Source organism: Neofelis nebulosa, chromosome 7, assembly GCF_028018385.1.
Source record: "Neofelis nebulosa isolate mNeoNeb1 chromosome 7, mNeoNeb1.pri, whole genome shotgun sequence".
Taxonomy (NCBI): Eukaryota; Metazoa; Chordata; class Mammalia; order Carnivora; family Felidae; genus Neofelis; species Neofelis nebulosa.
This window is the reverse complement of record NC_080788.1, coordinates 91,593,925-91,614,014: the sequence shown is the minus strand read 5'-3', so window position 1 is coordinate 91,614,014 and position 20,090 is coordinate 91,593,925.

The window sequence follows — 20,090 nt, the reverse complement described above, 5'->3', positions numbered from 1 at the left end:
CACTTCTGACTTCCTTCTGTTCAGAGTTCAGCATTTCAAGGATACATAAGATTCTTTATAGATTTTATATGACACATTTCAAAATTCTCTACCAAGGCAGTATAATTTGATCACAACTTTTAATGATTAGAGAATATATCCAGATTGTTGAGGGGAATCAAATTTTAAATATATTACAACCCAGAAAACATCTCCATGAAGATAGAAGACAGATTCATTATTGAATAAGCCCAAAATGTGAGGCCCACCAAAGATAAGCCACTACAAAGATTGCAAAGCCAGAAAGAAATCTTACCCTTTTATATAGCCATGCAGGTAACAGTCATTACATGTATGCTATATATATTTTCAAGATAAGCAGGTGGTTCTCAAGTTAGCTTCACAGCACCATTTTCACATACAGTTCATCCCAAATTCACTTGGTAGTTGAGGTGGCCATCTTTTATTCCTCCATTTGGTTAAAGCCAGTTAGTTAACAAACCTTACATTTTTATGACAGGAAGTCATTATGCAACTTGGAGTAAGGGGTCAGCCAAAGTTAGCCTCCTACACAACCATAGAGATGGGAGTTAGACGCGCTACCTTCCTTGATGATTACATTTCAAAAAAAAAAAAAAAGGTTTCTAGGTCCTTAAGATATATCTGAGTCGTAAGGCAGAGGCATCTTTAGCTTTTAGTAAGATTTGCATACATTTCATAAGACTGGGGAAGAACTTAGAAGTTTTCTTAGAAAGCTCTCTTTGTAGACCATTTACTTATTTTAAACAGGGAGAGAGAATTAATCCTCTTAATTTGTATTTCTTCTTACTAGGGAAAGTATATTCTTACAGCTGAGAGAAAAATGACCAATTATATGGCGCAAATTAATCCTTTATGGATAAAAGGACTAAGAACTGGAGTATAAAAATGACATTTTTGAAGATAGGCCTTGATCCCTACTCCAATGTGTTTCCATTCACCATGATTGCTTCTGGAAACAGATTTCTCAACCATGGAAGAAGTAATATGCCTAGAGTAAACCATTCCTTTTTAATTCGTCACTTTCCTTCCTCTTTTATGCCTGTTTTTCACACATGAGCTCCCCAATTTCCAACACTTAACATCTAATGCTCATGGTGACAGTAACCAGTGGGTGGACATACTTAGGCTAGGTCCATTCTTCCATGGGATATGGTAGTAAAATTCCACATACTGGTAACTCTCCAGGTGAGCTTTACAATGTGGGGAAGTAATGAAATGGAAAGTCATACAAGGTTTTCTAAGTAATATAGATTTATTTTTCCCCACAAAATAATGTCACACAAATTATTCAACTTCATCCTACCCTAGGTAGAAAAGTTTGTGCTCTCTCCTCTTGTGATTGCCTCACCACAACTCTGAGTTGTCATTCTCAGAGACAAATTCTAGCCTTGCTAGCATTATATAAATAAATGTAGGTTACCTGTTTAACTGTAAAAAGTCTTTACATATCCTAACCACTTGGTAAATAAGAGGTAGAAGTCATACATTTAGAGGATTACATCTGACTTTTTTTTGAAAGCTCTATTTCATCTTGACTAAATGTGTTTAAAAGCCATAATTTTCATTTGTTTTAAGGCGTCACAGAAGATTTTCTCAACTCTCTGCCTAGCTACTGGGCTATGTGGCATATAATGCCAACAAAGCCACTAATGTGGAACAAATTTACCTTAATTTCTCAAGTGTGTATCAAGTCATTTAAGCCATCTGCCAAGAGAATGATAGCTCAGAAAAGGACAGTATAAATTCACTGATTTTATTTAAAGTGAAAAACTGGTTCTATTGCCAAATAGCCATAAAAATGAGAGCCAAAAGCAGCACTGGATGACAAACCTAATAGGTAAGAAGTTGGAAGGATGTGATGGAGGGCCATGAGCCAAGGAATACAGGGAGTCTGTAGAAGCTGCAAAGAGCAAGGGAATGGACTTTCCCCTAGAGCCTGCAGAGGAAATGCAGGTTCGCGGACACCTGGATTGGAGCCCTATGAGCTCCATTTCAGACTTCAGACCTCTAGAACAATACAGTAGATTTGTGTTTTAAAGTACTGAATTTGTGGTGATCTGTTCTAGCAGTAATAGGAAACTAATACAGTAATGTGTCCTATATTGAGCACATTAAAATTAGCAGGCTGGTTGCCACAATAGGCAACTGGCCCTCATTTCCACTTAGCATTCTAGAGCCAAGACAGAACATGTATATTAGCATTCTCCCACCCGAGTAAGAGTGATAGGTGCCAGGATATTTGTCGACCGACTTCCAGAAATCTTTGCTTGAGGATGGTTCCTGGGGCAGGTGACAGTGTGGCAAGTATCCCCCTGTAGACTGACCTGTGGTTTACAAACTAGATTTTCAAGGTCAGAAAAAGCCCTGAGACAAAGTAAGGCAAGGGCTGACTTTGGAAAACGGGCCACTATATATTAAAATAATGAAGGTACACACAGCATTTAAATCCACTCATACCCAATATTAACTTTACTCTATCCTGTCATTGATTATTCAAGGTAGCGGCTAGCCACAATTTCTTTAAGAAAAAAAAAAAAAAGACTTGGGAGGTTTCATGTGACAAATTATATTCTCAGTTCTGCTGTTGTTACCAAGGTCACAGATGATATCATCTGTCTCCTGCAGTATCCGTTCTGGGTTGTTTTTACCCTTGATCAGCACTTCTGGCTACTCTAGATTGCTCTTCTGGTAGGAAAACCCAGGTCTACATCCCTAAGGAATTTGAACTTCTGTTTACTCTGTCACTGTCTGGCCATGACTGCTACAATTTCCATTTATAGTTATAACCAGGCATGAAAGTACCCAAAGTACTCCTGGTGAATCCTCTGAGCTCCAGATATAGTCATTCTTAATCCCATTAGGGGTCAGCAATTTTAACTCCTCATGAAAACCAGGGTTATTTATCCAAGGTAGTGTAAGAACTCCTTTGCATGCTAATCTACAGTCCTAAAGTGTCCAAAATGACCTAGCAAAAGACGGGATTAGGATTAGTGAGATTCTTGCTGTGCTACATGATAGAAGCAGCCCTTCTTCTTTTCCAACAACCAGACCTCTGGCTGAGCAGAGCTGAAATACAGAGGGATGGGAAGCCCAGTGTCAAGTGAGTAACTAGTGATTTCCAATACAGTCTGTTTTCTACTGCAAGGGAAGAAAGTTTCTCCATACATGGTCATCAAGACCTTCTGGCTTTTACCTCAGACCCTAGGTTGTCAATTTCTTCTATCCATGCATGCATCAGTGACACTGAACAACAAATTACTCAGTCCTTACATTCACTATTGCCCTCATATCTCTAAAGTGCTAGACATATTACATAAACTGACATATCTTATTAATATCCAGAAGTGTGAGTCATTTTAATTTTGTTCTAACAGTATGGCAGGGCATGGCATACAATCATTTTCTTACAGGCTCTGGCCAGTCAGGGAGTGATGCGATCCAATTCCAGAATTCCATCCTGAGATTCTGTTTTCTATATCCAGTTCCAATAAAAATGATCTTAGTTTGGGTTCTCCAGAAGCAGATCCTGTGACAGACACCCAGAGGCAAGTTGTTTATTTGAGAAGTGATCCCTGGAAACATGCAGTGTAATAGTCTGGAAGTGAGATGGGGAGGGGAAATGGGGAAGAGAAAGGAAGGCAGCTACTAAAGAATGCAATGACAAACAGGTTACCTCCATGGGCAGGTTGCATTATCCAAGTGAGAGACTCTGAGAGCCTATATAGAACATATGACGCAGGTTATCCCACTGAGGGGCAACTGCTTGAAGTCTGCTGAAGACATCATTAATTCTCTGACACCCTGAGCAGACTAAGCTTGATAGGGGAGGAACGGGGTGGGGGGGGGGAGACATCTAAATTCTAGAAAAAAAAATTTTTTTTTCAAGTAAATGGAAGTTTGTGCTGGAAGTTAGAAGGTAGGCCAGTGTGCAAGGAAATGCACAAATATGAGAGAAGGACACTGACCAGGTTTGCTATAGCCAGTAATATTGCTTCCTAAAACCCACCAGTGTAACCACTTCCTTCCCATGGTGATTTTTCTTCCTCCGACCCACAGCCAACACATAGGTAATAATTAACTGATATACTGCTCATGAATGCAGATATATTTTTGGCTTTAATTTTCTTGAAATTCCAGATTCCACCTGGACAGGTCCTGAGTCCATCTAGAATTAGAGACCACCATTTCCAGTCCATTTCTCTATTAGATTTTCAGGGTAGCTACATCAGTACAGAAGTGTGGAATCTAATCTGAAGCATACATGCTGATATGAGAGTCACCAGTTGCCTGTGTTTGCCTTGGAATCCCAGGTTAAAATGATACCTGAATTTATCTTTACCAAGTTTCTTTGTTCCTTTTGCCAACAGTTGCAGGCATCTCAACAGTTTTCCTTCTACTTTCCAAAGAGATTTATGGTTACAGAGTTTATACTGGCTGGGACCTATTCTGGTTACTATGTCAAAAGCATAGCATAAGTAACTCTTCTTAGGAGATCAAGATTTTACCACTTTTTTTTTTTTTTTAGTTTAACATTTGATATAATAGCAGCAGACTTCCTGGAGTGCTATTCATCATGGTGGCTACTGATTCCAGTCCTTTTTCAAAAGCACTAAAAGATACATTCACTGGTTGTCAAAAATTCTTCCTTTTCAAATATTTTCCCAACCTTCTGAAACCTCAAAGCAAATATCAATAACCTACAAATACACAGACATGACCTTTGGAGAGCTCAAAAATTAGATGTTTATTTTTCATGAAAGATTTTCAACCAGTTTCATAAGGTTGTTATTCTGAAAAAGGATCTTATCCTTTCAATTTTTCCTTAATGCATATTTAAACTATTTTTCTCTATTTACATGTTAAATGTATTTCCAAATACACATACAAGAGACTAGAAAAAACATGTTTTTGTTCATTTGGAGATGATAAATAACTTTCTGAAAATAACTTCGGTCTATCTCAAATCAAATTTTGGGTTGAGAGAGTTGATTCTTCTTCCTGAAACATTTTTCTTAAATACTGAAAAATACAAATACAATAAACTATATATGAAAATATAAATTTATGGAGTTTGTTTATGGACTCGTGATAATTTTTCCAGTTCAGCTAATATTCAATCAAATAAATATAGGTGGGTGACAATACCTATAGGCTAACACCCAATAAACATTTGAAATACAAATTTTAAAATATAATTACTGACAGCATATGTGGTAAGCCAAATAATGACCCTCCAAAGTATCAAGATCCTAATCCCTAGAACCTCTGAATGTTACCTTAAATGCCCAGCAAGGTCTTTGCTGACATGATTTAATTGAGAATCTGGTGATGTTGACATTATCCTGTATTACCTAAATGCAGTCATATCATAAGTGTCCTTATAAAAGGAAGGCAGGAGGAGATTTGACTGGAGAGGAAGAGGAAATGAGATGCAACAAAGGGGTCAGGAGCAAAGAAATGCAGGTACTTCCAGAAGCTCTGAGCCAAGAAAACAGACTTTCCTGTAAGCCTCCAGAGAACCACCCCCTTAATGCCTTGCTTTTAGCACTGTAAGGCTCTGGCCTCCAAAACTGTAAGATAATAAACATGTGTTCTAAGCCATTAAATCTAATAATCTGTTACAGCAACCATAGGAAACTAATACAGCACACAAAGGCATTCTGAAAGAACAAAAACAAAGACAATAAATCCATGGAAGTGGAGGGTAGGAAACACAAGACTTTAGTTGCAGAAAATTTTTCATAAAGGTAGGAAGTATTTATGTGAATAAAAATGACTCAAACTCTGAGAACACCTTTCAGATATGGAAAGCCTTCATATTTAACTTATCTCTTTAATGCCCCATGAATGAAACGTTAACATCCTAAAAGTTAACTAATGTCCTAAAACCTGATTTTAGGCAAAATCATAAAAATTGATTACATATGCCTTCTACTACCTTTTTTGAGCAATCTTCTCTATAAAGGCTATGTGGTCCCCATTCACTCTTTACTGGCCTCCTGCTAAGAATGTGATAAATTTATTCTCCATAACATGCAAGTTAATGGGGGCTAGCTTTTATTTTAATATAGGTCATAACCTTAGCTCAGAGTGGTAGAATGCTTTTCATTTGAATATGAAGAAGAGGCAAACATCTATGATTAGAGTGCTTTTCAAGGGTCTCCAAAATCACATCCAAAAATAAACTGCCAAATCCACATCAACTCAAGACCACATAGGGCCAGATAAAGTAGAACCAGCTGACAGGAGCCTGGGTGATCCCGAGTACTAGAGATGTGCTCCAGAAACAAACAAATGAAATTATAAAGCTTTATATCAGAGGCTGGTATCTGTCCAGTAAGTTACAGAATCCTGACATAGGTCTTTCCTTCTTCCCAAATGTATGCCCCACATTCTGGACTAATTTGGATGTCCCACCTGAAAAAGAATGCAGGTATATTGTGAAGGACAAGGATGACAGCGGCTGCTTCTCGGGGCTAAGCTACAGACAATGCTGTCTCTACCACGGAGGCATGATCACGTGCCAGACCCAACACAAGTGTTTATGACAAAACCAACAGTTTCACTTCCTTTTTAGTTCATAGCCAATTGCACTGAAAGGTAAAAAGGGACTCGGAGAATTCAGTGTGGGAAGGCCAAGAAAGGGAGAATAACTAGGAAAATAAATTCTAAGTAGGCTCTATATTTTGTGCCTTTTGTGATAAGAGACCGTGAATCAGTCAGTGCCTCAGCTTTTACATACATGGGACTCCTAATAGATACATAACACAAGAATTATGGAAAATTAACACCCGATGTGCCAGTTATTCCCTCAACCTGAACCTGAGGGAATGAGATTTCTCCTACATTTCTTAGGTTCTAAGGGACAAACAAAAATAGACTCTTAAATATAGACAACTCATGGTTACCTAAGGGAAAGTGGGGGTGGGAGTGGGAAGGGATGAAATAGGTGAGGGGATTAAGAGTACACTTATTGTGAGGAGCACTGAGTAATGTATAAAATTGCTGAATCACTATATTGTACCCTGAAAACGAACACTGCAAATTATTCTGACATTTAAAAAAAAATTAAGCAAAAGCACAAGAAACAGAACAAAAAAAGATAAAACTAATTTCAGATACATGAATAGAAGGAATGAGAATCAATTAGGGAATTGGGGGTACTCTGGGTTGAAACGAGGGTAAGTTGTTCTTAAGGCATAGTTTTGAGTGTAGGGATTCAGGAGTTTTCTGAAGATGGTGTTCTAAGAAAAAAAATGTTTTCATTTGGAAAGTGGAAACTGAAGAATTTCAGAGACAAGAGACTAGTTGGGGATTCTGTAATCAGGAATCCACATGGATCTCATGTTAGTTAATCCCTGAGCCCCACTCCTCAGTTTCAGTCTAGTTTGCTAGAGTCTGTCCTTTAATTCCCAGTGATTATTATCTGGATATGACCACTGGAGAGGCAGAGTAGAATAAAAATAAAGGGCCGAGTACTAGGGAAAGAATAATATCTTATTATACTAAGAACTAGTATACTATATAGTATACTATATATACTATATGTGTGTGTGTGTGTGTATATATATATATATATATATATATATATATATATAATAGACTACTATATAGTATACTAGTATAACGTATACTAGGATAGTTCTAAAGCCTTAGTTCTAAATAAAATGAAACAACTACTTACTCATTGATCTCTGTTAGGTATTGGGTTCTACACTCGCATGAAAGGTTTATTCCCCTACAGAATCCACAGGGGGGTTATGAGCTTGAAGTAGCAAGTGTATTGCTAAATGCCTCCATACATATGAAATATAAGCTCAATGCTGTACATTCCAGCATTGAGACTGCAATTATTTGTTCCCTAGTCACAGATGAGGCGTTAGATTTTTTAGAGAAGAGTGCTGTAAAGAAGCTCCAAACAGGAAGCAGGTTCAATTGCAAAGTGCTGTAAGTCAGAATAGAGGCCAGGAATTAAACCCAAAATGACTAAATCAAGAGCCTAAAAGCCTAGTTGTAATTCAAACAGTTGGAGGAAGAACAGCCCTGGACAGAACATTTCTCCAAATTTCTACAAAAATCTGTATAAAGATATAAAGGAAAAAAATCTCAATGATGCTAAAATGAAAACCTTTTACTTCCAACCCACCTATGTATGAATTGTAGCATAGTTTATGAAAACAACTAGTGTTATATTCATGCTTCATTTCACCTATGAAGGTAAAAATGCATTTAATCTTCCCATTCCTGTTTCTTTCCCCCAACCACTGAATATTACACTAAGGATTCTGAAAATCAACAAAATTAGCAGTTGTGTATTAGCTTCTTGTGAAGTTATATGCATGCTATTCTCATCTACTGTTCCCTAACTTCCTAAGTTCTGCTTCCTAATGTTCAATTTCCAGGAGCAAAAACTGGGTTAAAACACTAAAAGGAATGGTTTTATTATATTTTTGGAATAAAATTACTGTGTGTGTGGATATAGAGAAAAAATCTTTATATCAATCCTCACTGAGAATGGTAGATTTCATCAATATCGTTGGAAATTTGAACTGGAGCCACGTATATCAATTCATACGTCAAGTACACGAGTAGCAACAACTAGAACGGAGACGCACGTGCACACACACACACACACACACACACCTCACAAACACTGTTTTGGGGTGATCTCCTCTCATTACAAAATAAACAAAGTGTTCCATAAACTATTATGCCTGTAGCCAAAGCAAAAAAATCAGCATCCTGCAAAAGAGGCAGGCACAGATTACCTCAAAAACTCTGCTGTAAATCTGTAAGGATTATGAAGTACAAAGGGAATTCAACCAAATCAGCATGCATTCCCTTTGAGTCCAATTCTTCCCAACTCAGTGGTGTGTATCAAGTTCATAAGCATCCAATAAAGTTGCTCAGTGTGGTTTTAACAGTAGCCTAAGAGTGACTAGTCTATTTACTCCGCGTTTATATTGCACAGAGAAGATGTGATGTAAATGGTTTGGTTCTACTCATAAAGATCTATATTAAACACAGCTTGAAGCTGTTGTCAGGGATACTAAAATAGCATATTTTGGAGTACTCACATTACGAACGATCTTAACTCTTAAACAGCCACCTACTGTTTAAACTGGTTTCCTCATGGAGAGACAAAGAGGGAACACCCATGCAAACATATGCTCTTTCTTATCAAAGAAAACTTAAGCCTAGTTTACTGATGAATCAACTGTGCCCGGGACTTTAGGGGCTCCTTATGCCTAACCTAATTTTAGCCAAAAGTCTAAAGCACTGCACAGTTTAAGGTGGCTGACATTCCCCACTTAAACTAGATCCCCAAACTGGGTCAGTCAGTGTTTTCATAGAAGAAGAAAGTACCCAATCATGGTAGGGTTAGGACCACTGACCCTCCATACTGTCACAAATCCACATATAACTTGGCTCTCCAAAAACTTAATAGCCTACTTTTCACCGGAAGCCTTTCTGATAACCAAGTCAATTAACACACATTTTATAAAACAAAACAACACCAAAACAACCACCCATTTTGTATATATATATTATATATTCTTACAACAAAGCAAGCTAAAGAAAAGGTAAGAAATTCAAACTCTTTGCTTGAGGGTCAACTGTAAATCCAAAGAAAAGCAGAGCTGACATATCTGTTTCAGGCATTCCTTAGAGAGCTAAGCTTTTGCTTTATTTTCTCAAGAGAAGCTGGCAGAGAGCATCTTCTCACAAGCAGGGCAGGGCCACCTTTCTTTCTGCTTCCACACCCCAATTTGGTCATTACCATTGTATTCCCCATCTAGTCCCCTATCTATTGGGTGCAAGGCAGACTTTATCCCTCTAGCTCAATAAATGTTCCTGGATTTTACCAAATCTTCCAGATAGAGCACGCTTGGGAAAGCATAGGAAGTTTCAACTGCAACTGTTAACATGCAGATCAGATTCAACCTGGGTTGTTGCTGTGCTCATTTCTAAGTAGAGAATGGGAACTTGTGGGGACAGAACACTCCACAGAAAAACAGAAATACTGTGAACCTTTCTATGAGCTACTCTCTCTGGATGCTTGAATCCAGTTTAGGCTTATGAAATGAACCATTTAGCTCCTCAGGGTATTTTGACAATGTCCTAGTGTTTTCCCCTACCCAGAGACCTTTAAAATGGATCAGAGCAGGATATTTTTTCTATTTAGTTTACCTCAAGACCACACTTTACAGCCAACTGAGTGTTACACACCTTTTTGTTTTTCATCTCAAATTCTATCAGCTAAGCAGTATAACACACTCACAAGGTAACACAATGAGCACTAGATTGCCATATAACTGAAACACAATCTGTCTACCTATATACCTTGTATCAAATGTGAAATGTCTCAAGTTCACTAACATTTTGTAAATACACAATGGGAATTCACTTTTTGATTCTCATGTAGATCACATTCTTGGTGATTTCATCTATTCAATATGCCAAAAATTCTGGAAATTATATCTCCAAACCAGCAACCCTATTAAAATGTCAACTCTTATATCCCACCATCTCCTTGACGTCTATACTTGTATGCCTAATAGACCTCTCATAACTAATGTGCTCGTGCTATTTAGCCTCTGAACCTCCAAAATGGCTCTGGTGAATTACAAAATGGCTCTCGAAAAACTTAATAGCCTACTTTTCACTGGAAGCCTTTCTGATAACCAAGTCAATTAACACACATTTTATAGAACAAAACAACACAAAAATATTTTGTATATTTATTATATATTCTTGCCCATTATTCTTGCCTTTGGACACCACTGCTACATTGAGTGGGGTTGTGTGATTTGTGTAATCCAATAAACGCTGAGGAAGTAGGTGGTACAGGTTCAAGTTCCAAGCCTTATGAAGGCCTAACAAGTTCAGCTTTTGGTGCCCTATACCATCATTCAAGTAGTTCAACTACTGTGCTAGAGAGACTAAGTAGAGACACCATATGAAAAAGCCTCATAAAGACAGAGAAGCCACCTGGTCTCAGTGTCCTAGATTATCAACCATCCATATCAAAAATGCTAGACATTTGAATAAAGCCATATTGGACATTTCAGCCCTGGTCAACATCTGCCTACATCTTTATGAGGCTCCAAACATGACAGTCCAAAACCATATAGTCTTATATCATCATTTCTAAGAATTATTAAAAATAATAATTATTGCACACTAGTATGATTGGGGATGTTATTTATGTGGCAATTGATAACCTCGTCTGGATGCCTAAGGTACATTGTCATTTGAATGCTTAAGAGACATCTTAACATGACATGTTCTTCTCACCCAAACATTCCACACCCAGGCTTTCTCATCACAGTTGATGGCAACTCTATTAGTTTTCTGTTGCCTTATTTCTCATTCTATATGGTCATCTGTCAGATTATTCTTTAGTCTCTGTTTTCAAAACGTACCCAAATTCTAACTACTTTCTGTCACATCCCGACCTAACACTCTTCTCTAACCCATCATCATCTCTACCCTGGATTACTGGAACAGCAGTTACAGTATCAGAACACATAAATTCTCACAAATTTCCCTGCTTTTGCCCTTGCCCTGCTACAATCTCTTCCCAACACACAGCAAAGTAATCCTTTTAGTAAGCAAATCATAACATCACTGCCCTTCCAAATGTCTCCTTTCAAAAGCCCAAGTGTTTATAATTGCTTAAAAGCCCACATATCTTATTGCCCACCTCCAAACTTCGTTTTTCTTATTTGTCCATATTCACTCTGCTCCAGGCCTACTGAACTCCAATATCCTTCAAACTTGTCTGGAGCATTCCCAACATAAGGCCTTTTTACCAGTTTTTCTCTGCCTGGAATGCTACTCCCCTAGATATATACAAGAGTCACTCATTCTTATCCTTCAAACAATGGTTCAAATGCCTCCTTCTGAGGTCCATCCTGAATATACAATTAAAAGCACAACTTATTCCCCCTAATACTACAGATTCCCCTTTTACTACTTTTTTCTTTCCCCCATAACACTCATCCAGTATACTAAGCAATGTACTTACTACAGTGGTGGTGTTTTAGTATCCCTTGCTAGAAAACAAGCTACCTAAGGGCAGAAATATCTATAGGCTCAATGATATATCCCTCACACATTCCATGGCACATAGTATGCAATCAACAAATACTTGAATTATGACTCAATGCCAATATTTATGAAATTATGGTGTTCCCCCCATCCAAGCATTCCCCCACCCAAATTTCTATGTAGTTAATAGCCAGAGAGATATCACTCAGATGACTGAATTTCAACCTATCAATGCATTTTTTTAAATGTGAATAAAAAGATAATTTTTGAAAGACTATACAGGAGATGTTTTCAGCCTATTGTCAGATTTTTCCCCTAAACTTGAGGTATACTTTTTTTTTCTTATAAAATTAACTATTACTGGGAAGAATGTAAAACAAAAATTTTCAGTTTGTAAAAGTATACCGGTATGACATAATGTAAATATATACATATATACAGTAATTTTTTTTTTACAAATCATAGATTTCCTAGACCTGACCATCCATGAAGGCAAGAAAATATGCATTTCATCTCTCCTCAGAGTTAATGCCTTAATTTCCCTCAGCTATAAACATTCTTAAATTAAAAAAAAAAATTCCTGAAATCAAAGACTGAATAATAGTCATGTATAGGGGACCATGCTATTTACCCTAGGATGTATGGCACCACAAATGAGACATAATTATTAAAAATAAAAGCTGAAGTACATAAAACATTTTAATATGCAAATTTACTTTTTAAAGATTATGTTTTTGTACTTTTTTTCATGTATTGTCAAATTCACCTAGTTTTAATATCATCAGAAGTTCAATGTATGTGCTATTTTAAAAATTCAGAGAGAAGTGTGAAATGTTGTATGTATTTTTATTGAAGTGGACAAAAATAAAGTGGCCAGATCATGAGTACAGCTCAGTGAATTACAGCAGGAAGAGAACCCAGAGAGCATAGTCAGGTGGAGTCATGGAATGTTACTAGAACCCTAGAAGGCTCCACGGTTTTACCTTTTTTGGACTTTATATACATAGAATCACAATGTTTTCTATTGTGTCTGGCTTCTTTGTCTCAGTATTCCATACACAGTTGAGTTAGCTATAGTTTATTTTCATTGCTAAATACTGTTTAGTAGCAGGAATATGTAGAAATTTATTCATTGGTTGACACTCATTGTAAATTTTGTGAAGTATAAATCATACTGCTATGAACACTCTCACACAGCTGTGGTGCACACGTACACAAATGTCTGTTGGGTATTATGGTGGCTACAATGGTGGGCTGGCCAGGTTCCCTCTTCCAAGGACAGACATGCTTATTCTGCCAATTGCTGTAAGAATTGGTAATGGACAACTATCAGGTGAATTCTCTGACACTTGCCATTCATGGACCTGACCTGTCTCCTCTGAGGTCAGGCCCATTTTTCAGCAGTCTGAATCCAATGATTGGATGATGCGTGATTATAAAAGCCTGGCAATATAAGTCAAATTCTGCACAACTTTGAAGGGCAGCACATTACCAGAGCTCTACATGTGGTGAAGTGGAGGGCTTTGTTGCAAGTCTATTGTAGTTCCTCTCCTCCTGTGCCCTTGCACGTTTCCTTTGTGCTCTCACAAATGTTAATATAAAAGCAATTCTGATGAGACTTCTTGCACACAGCCAACCATGTCAGAGTGGGCTTCCAAGGGAACTCCATTCCTAATAATTGTATCAATCTAACATCCCTCAGCCATGTATAATTCTATTTTCTCAATCCCATTGCCAATACTTAAAACTGGCTATTTGTCTACTCATTGTAGCTGTAAATGGCATTTTTTCTGATTACTGAATATAGTACCTTCTTCATGTTTCTTCACTGTTTAAAAAATCTCATTTGCTGTGTGTCCTTTCAGAACTCTTGGCCATTTTTAGTCAGTTGCTGGACAGTATTTCATATATATACAAATTTGCAAGTCTAATTGTTTAAATCTTACACACACACACACACACCAACTCTTCTGTCTGCATCTTTAGTGGCCACTGGGAAATTTGCTAACATAGCTTATTTTCTTATAAATGCTGTGTATTTTGAGACATTAAGTGAATAAAAGCATGTAACCATTATCATTAACTCTCTTTATGGTGATGTTCCTTTCCTTAAAATTTACTTTGTATGCTATTGGTGTAGTGATAGCAACATTCCTTTGGATTTTTTGGTCCATTTCTTTTCACATTTAGACTTCAATCCTTTTCAAATCTTCATATTTAAGGTCTATCTCTTGAAAACAGCTCAGAGTTTCATGTATGTGCATTTGTGTACATGTGTTTCACATGTTTTTCCTATTCTGAGAATCATTGCCTTGATCAGAATGTTTAACATTTTACTTTTAATGTAATTACAAGTATTAGGTTTTAAATCTGCTAGTTTATTGTTTTTATTTGTCTCTACTGACCTACATTTCTTTTCTCCTTTCTTATTTTGTATTGAATATTTCTCTTAGTACATTTTCCCTTAGTACATATTAATGTGACATTAAAATATTTACTGTTCCTTTTATGGTTGTTCTAGATTTTGCAATATGCACCCCTAATTTATAAAAGTCTAATATAACCATTGTTTTATTCCCAATAGGCAAGAACCTTAGAATTCAAGTCTATACATGCCTCTTCTGACTTACATGATAGATTTTTTTTTTAGTTTACTTATTTTGAGAAAGAGGGAGAGAGTGCTCATGCAAATGGGTGGGCAAGGGAGGAGCAGAGAGAAAGAGAATCCCAAGCAGGCTCCTCACGGCAGTGCAGGGCCTGACTTGGGCTCCAGCTCACAAACCATGAGATCATGACCTGAGCTGAAATCAAGAGGAGGGTTAACGGAGCCACCCAAGTGCTGCTAGATTTGTCTTTTAATTTATTATATGTTTTGTAAAAGATCATGCCTTGTTTTTGCTTTATAAAATGGAATCATTTTTACATTTTCTAATACATCCAAGGTCTGTCTTTCTTTCTTTCTTTCTTTCTTTCTTTCTTTCTTTCTTTCTTTCTTTCTTTCTTTCTTTCTTTCTTCTTTCTTTCTAATTTTCTTATACACCTCTGAGTTTCTATCAAGGAAATGTTTCTTTCCTGCTGAAGAACATTCTTCATTATTTCCTTCAGTGAGGATTTTCTGGGGATAATAATTGTTTCATTTGTCCAAAAATGATTTGACTATACCTTGTTAAAACTTTAATGTATATGCAGTTAAAAAAAATCCTCATCTCTTAGATATACATTTTGATGAATTTTAACTTATCATACTTCGTTTATATCTAGCACCCAAATCACAAAATAAAATTTAAAACAGAGCATTGCCAGCAACCCAGAAACCCCACATGTTTTGTTTTGTTTTTTCCAGTTGCTACTCTCCTTGGGAGTAATGCGTGCCTTAATTTCTCATACCTTAGTTTGCCTTTTGTTGAACTTCATAAAATTGGTATACAAGATCTATTATTACTTCATGACTGGCTTTGACTCTAAATTGCTTTGTACAATTCACTCATTATATATGTAGTTGTAGCTGATGATTCTAATTGTTATACAGTATTTCATTGCGTAACTATAGCACAATCTATTCTACTCCTAATGGGGATCAAGTAATTTTCAGTGCAGATATTGTGTTGGTTTGTAACAAATTATTGGATGGTGACTTCAACAACAGATTTATGTCCTATAGTTCTAGAGGCTGGAAGTCTAAAATCAAGGTGCCAGCAGGTTTCATTTCTCCTGAGGCCTCTCTCCTTGGTTTGAAGATGGTCATTTTCCAGTTGTGCCCTCACATGGCCTTTTTCTCAGCACACACATCCCTTGTGTCTCTAACTTATCTTTTAAGGACACCAGTCATATTGGATTTGGCAATACCCTTATGACCCCATTTAACTTTACCTCTTCAAAGGTCCTATTCCCAAATACAGCTACATTAGGGGTTAAGAGTTCAATACAGTAATTTGAGAGAGAACACACTTTAGTCTATAAAATTACAAACTGTACTGTGATGAACATTTTGTTACATACTTTGGTGATCATATGTATTTGTTTCATGTGTTCCTAAAAAAAGAAATTTCTGGATTGTATATCAATTTTCAGATTTTTTTTTCTATTTTCAGATTTAATTATCTTCTTAGAAACAGTGTTTCAAAGTGTCTATAGCAATATACTCTCCCACCAGAAGCACATGAGACTTCTGGTTGTTACACATCCCTAGTCTACAGTCTTGCTATATAGTCTTTAATACTCTGATTCCAATTATACTTGTTTTAGCTTTTTCACTATATTCCTGTGGTAAACAGACTTCTAAGATGGCCCTGTGATTCTCACTGCCCTTTATCCACACCTTTGTGTAATTCTTTCCTTTTGAATGGATGTGGAAATAGAATGTGTCAAAGGTGAAAGCATAGTCACTCCCAAATTATGTGACATAATGTAACAGTCCACCTTATCAGACAAGAGCAAGAGAATCTCCTGCTGGCCTTCACAAATTAAACTCCCACAGTCTGAGGAAGAGGGCCATGGTAAGGAATTGCAGAAGATCTTTAAAACCCGAGAGCAGTCCCTAGCCAACATTCAATGAGAAATTAAGGACCTGGGTTCTAAAAACACAAGGAATGGAATTTTTCCAATCACCACATGAGCTTCATGAGGACCCCAAGCTTCATGAAAGAAGATAGCTTGACCAACAACTTGAACACAACCTTGTGAAACTGTATGCAGAGGACCCAGAAAGGGTATGTTCATACTCTGACCTATGGCAACTGCACAACATCATAAACACATGTTGTTTTAAGCCACTAAGTTTATGATAATTTGTCTTACAGCAACCAATGGAATTCCATATGCCTCTTAGCTTTAAAAAAATATTTTCCAATTTACCAATTTACACTTCATAATGCATAATATCTTTTAATAGCCTTTGAGCTGTTTGTATTTAGTTGCTTGGTTTTCTTAAGGATGTATTAATGGGTTATATAACTTTAACTTGCCAACTATTCTCCTTCTGTACATCAAACATACTAATCTAGGTCTGATCTCCACTGTTTAAGGCATCAGTCCAATCTCATTTTTGTACCTTCAGAATACATCATTTTGTTTTTCGTGCTTTTAAGATTTACTCACATTTGGTTTTCATAAGTGTTGATATTTGATAGTTTGCAATTCTTTCTTCCCATTTTCTCTTTATATCACTCTGTGTTCCTTCTCCTCTCCTTCTAGGCCTCCAGGTACATATATTGGACTTTTTGCCTGTTCCCCATATGTCTTTTGTACAATTTCCTGTGCTTTTTTGTACTTTTAATCTGGATATTTTCTTCGGATGTGTCCTTAGTGTACTCACTTGCTTTCTAACTATAGTTAATCTTCTACAGCATTACCTGTTCATTGAGTTATAAATTTCAGTTATTTTAGTCTTCAGTTCTAGCCTCTCCATCTGGTCCTTTTCAATAGTGTTCAGCCCTTGACTTAAATTATCAATTTTGTCTTACTTCTTTAATCATCACAAGCATTTTTATCCTGAAGTCAACATCTGGATTCATTGGGGTTTTTGGTTTGCTTTTTTACTGTCTATAATGCCTCTTGATTTTCCAACTGAAGTTCATGTTTCTACACATGCCTGATTATTTTTTTACTGAATACACCTATTGTACATTTTTCTAATGTAAAGATAATGTGAAATTTTTGGATGAAGTTACCTTCCTATTTTTGGGCAAGCAGCTAGAGTAGGAGGTTAACAATGACAGAACACATTAAGCCTACTGGTTAGCAATGGCTGCTCCACCTTGGTGGGCCTTGAATTCCAAATTCTTCCCCACAGATCTCAACCAGTCTCTCAACTTTCAGCCATGATTGTGGAATTGGAAAAAGGCTTGAACTGAAAGTAATTTTAACTGCTAGAGTTCTTTCCCTCTTTGTGCTACCTTGTTTTCACAATTTCTCAGTGATTTGTTAGCTCCTCCAAAACCTTTAAGAAAAATCTTTAAAAATTAACTTCTTCCAACTTCCCTAGCTATTCTCAAGAGGAGAGTTGTTTGAAACTACCACTGTCAGGAGAAGGATCTTAATTTAAGCATTTTAAATAACTCTATGGCCAAGTAATTATTCTTAGGAAAAGCTACATGTTCCAGCATAGGTAAAATAATTGGCCCGGGCAAATAAGTAGCTAAAGCACAGTGCAAAGGAGAGAGAAGTTAAAAGCTTTGGGAAAGACCTTCAGGTCTTATAAGGAAAATAAACATTCTAAGTAAGAAATTTGAAGCTGTTGAAGCAACAGAATTATCTGAAATCCTTGTATAAAATAAAAAACATTAATATAGAATACAGCTCATCTATTTGTCTTCATAACGTTCTACACATTTAGTCCCTGCTAATTTATAAACACTTCCAAGAAAGAAAGTTCTCCAATATACCTGAGGAATCTTTTCCCATTCAAAATACTATTTATGAATAATTGGAATATTTTATTTGAAACTTACACCCATTGTAGCGAGCATCAGACCTATCATCATGGGGAAAACACAATGAAACTCTGATTTTTTTCCCTCTTAACCTTGTATGCATATCAAACCTACATGATACAAATAGAAAGAGAGGCAAATAAAGTATTGATCATTTGAGGGCTTGAAGGATTCTAAAGTGGATAGCTCAACATTTGATGGAATAATTCCCCAAGGCATGACAAAAAATAGGTGAAGTGGCTGCAGGATTTAGCTGTGTTCTTTTTTTTCTTTGATAAGTGGCCTGTTCTTTTGTAATAGTAACACTTTGAACTGTTTCAGAGCAATTTAATAGCTATTAGTTCTTTTTTATCCTCAAGGTAGGAAGTACAAGTGTTATTATCCAGAGAGGTTACGTGAATTGAGAAGATCACAGAGCAAATTAGTGCAGAGACAAGAAACAAATTCTTCTGGCTTTATGCTTTTGCATTTTACCACATTTCTCCCTTGTGATGTTATAGGATACACGACACAAATGTATACATATAATGGTGAGAAAACTAACTTTTCCTTACACACAAACTCTACTGTTAAAAATCACTTCAATGCTTGTAAACAAAAAAAATATATATATATATGTATATATACACACATATATATATGTATGTATATATCAAGAGATGCAGTCGATTAAAACTGCAGTAAGTGTCGTTCTCAGCACAAACAGCTGTTCAAATAGTATTCCAAAGGGACAGGCAATATCACAAAGACACTCTAGAGTAACATGAAAGGAGAGATGAGGGAGGCAAATGAAGGAGCTGCTGAAGCATGTCAGCAAGGCAAGAAAACTTCAGAGCCAATAGAAAAGCTAGAAATTCAATGCATCAGGTCTATACTATGTAGACTGCCAAAAAGGCTACCTTTGGTCTGTTCATATTCTCGCAGTAAAGACCTTTATTGGTATTTTTACATTTTTCAATATATTTATCATTCTCCTGAACTATTCAAATACATTGGAATGATTTTGTTTTTTAAAGGCCCCCCTCAATTTTTTTTTAACAATGCCATTGCTCTAGGCATGTGGGACATACAAACTAATAATTGTTTAATATTCTATCTTTTAGCAAACCACAAATTGGTCATCATTATATTATCATCATTATTTTATAAAGTTAATATTTGCCTTAGTCATGTAATTGCTAATATTTTGCTATTTTTTCCTTGCGTCTTAGAACTTCCAAATGCAGTATTTTTTTTAGTTTTTATTCACATTCCAGTTAGTTAACATACAGTGTAATATTAGTTTCAGGTGTACAATATACCAGTTCAACACTTTCATAGAGCACCCTGGGCTCACCACAAGTGCATTTCTTAATTCCCAATACCTATCTCACCCATCCCCCACCCGCTTACCCTCTGGTAACCATCAGTTTGTTCTCTATGTTAAAGAGTCTGTTTCTTGGTTTGCCTCCTTTTTTTTTTCTTTTCCTTTCTGCTCATTTGTTTTGTTTCTCAAATTCCACGTGCGATATTTCTTCTTACATTTAGAAGATACTGTATTGAGCATTTGGTTGACCTAAAAATAGTTTCCACTACAATATTAAA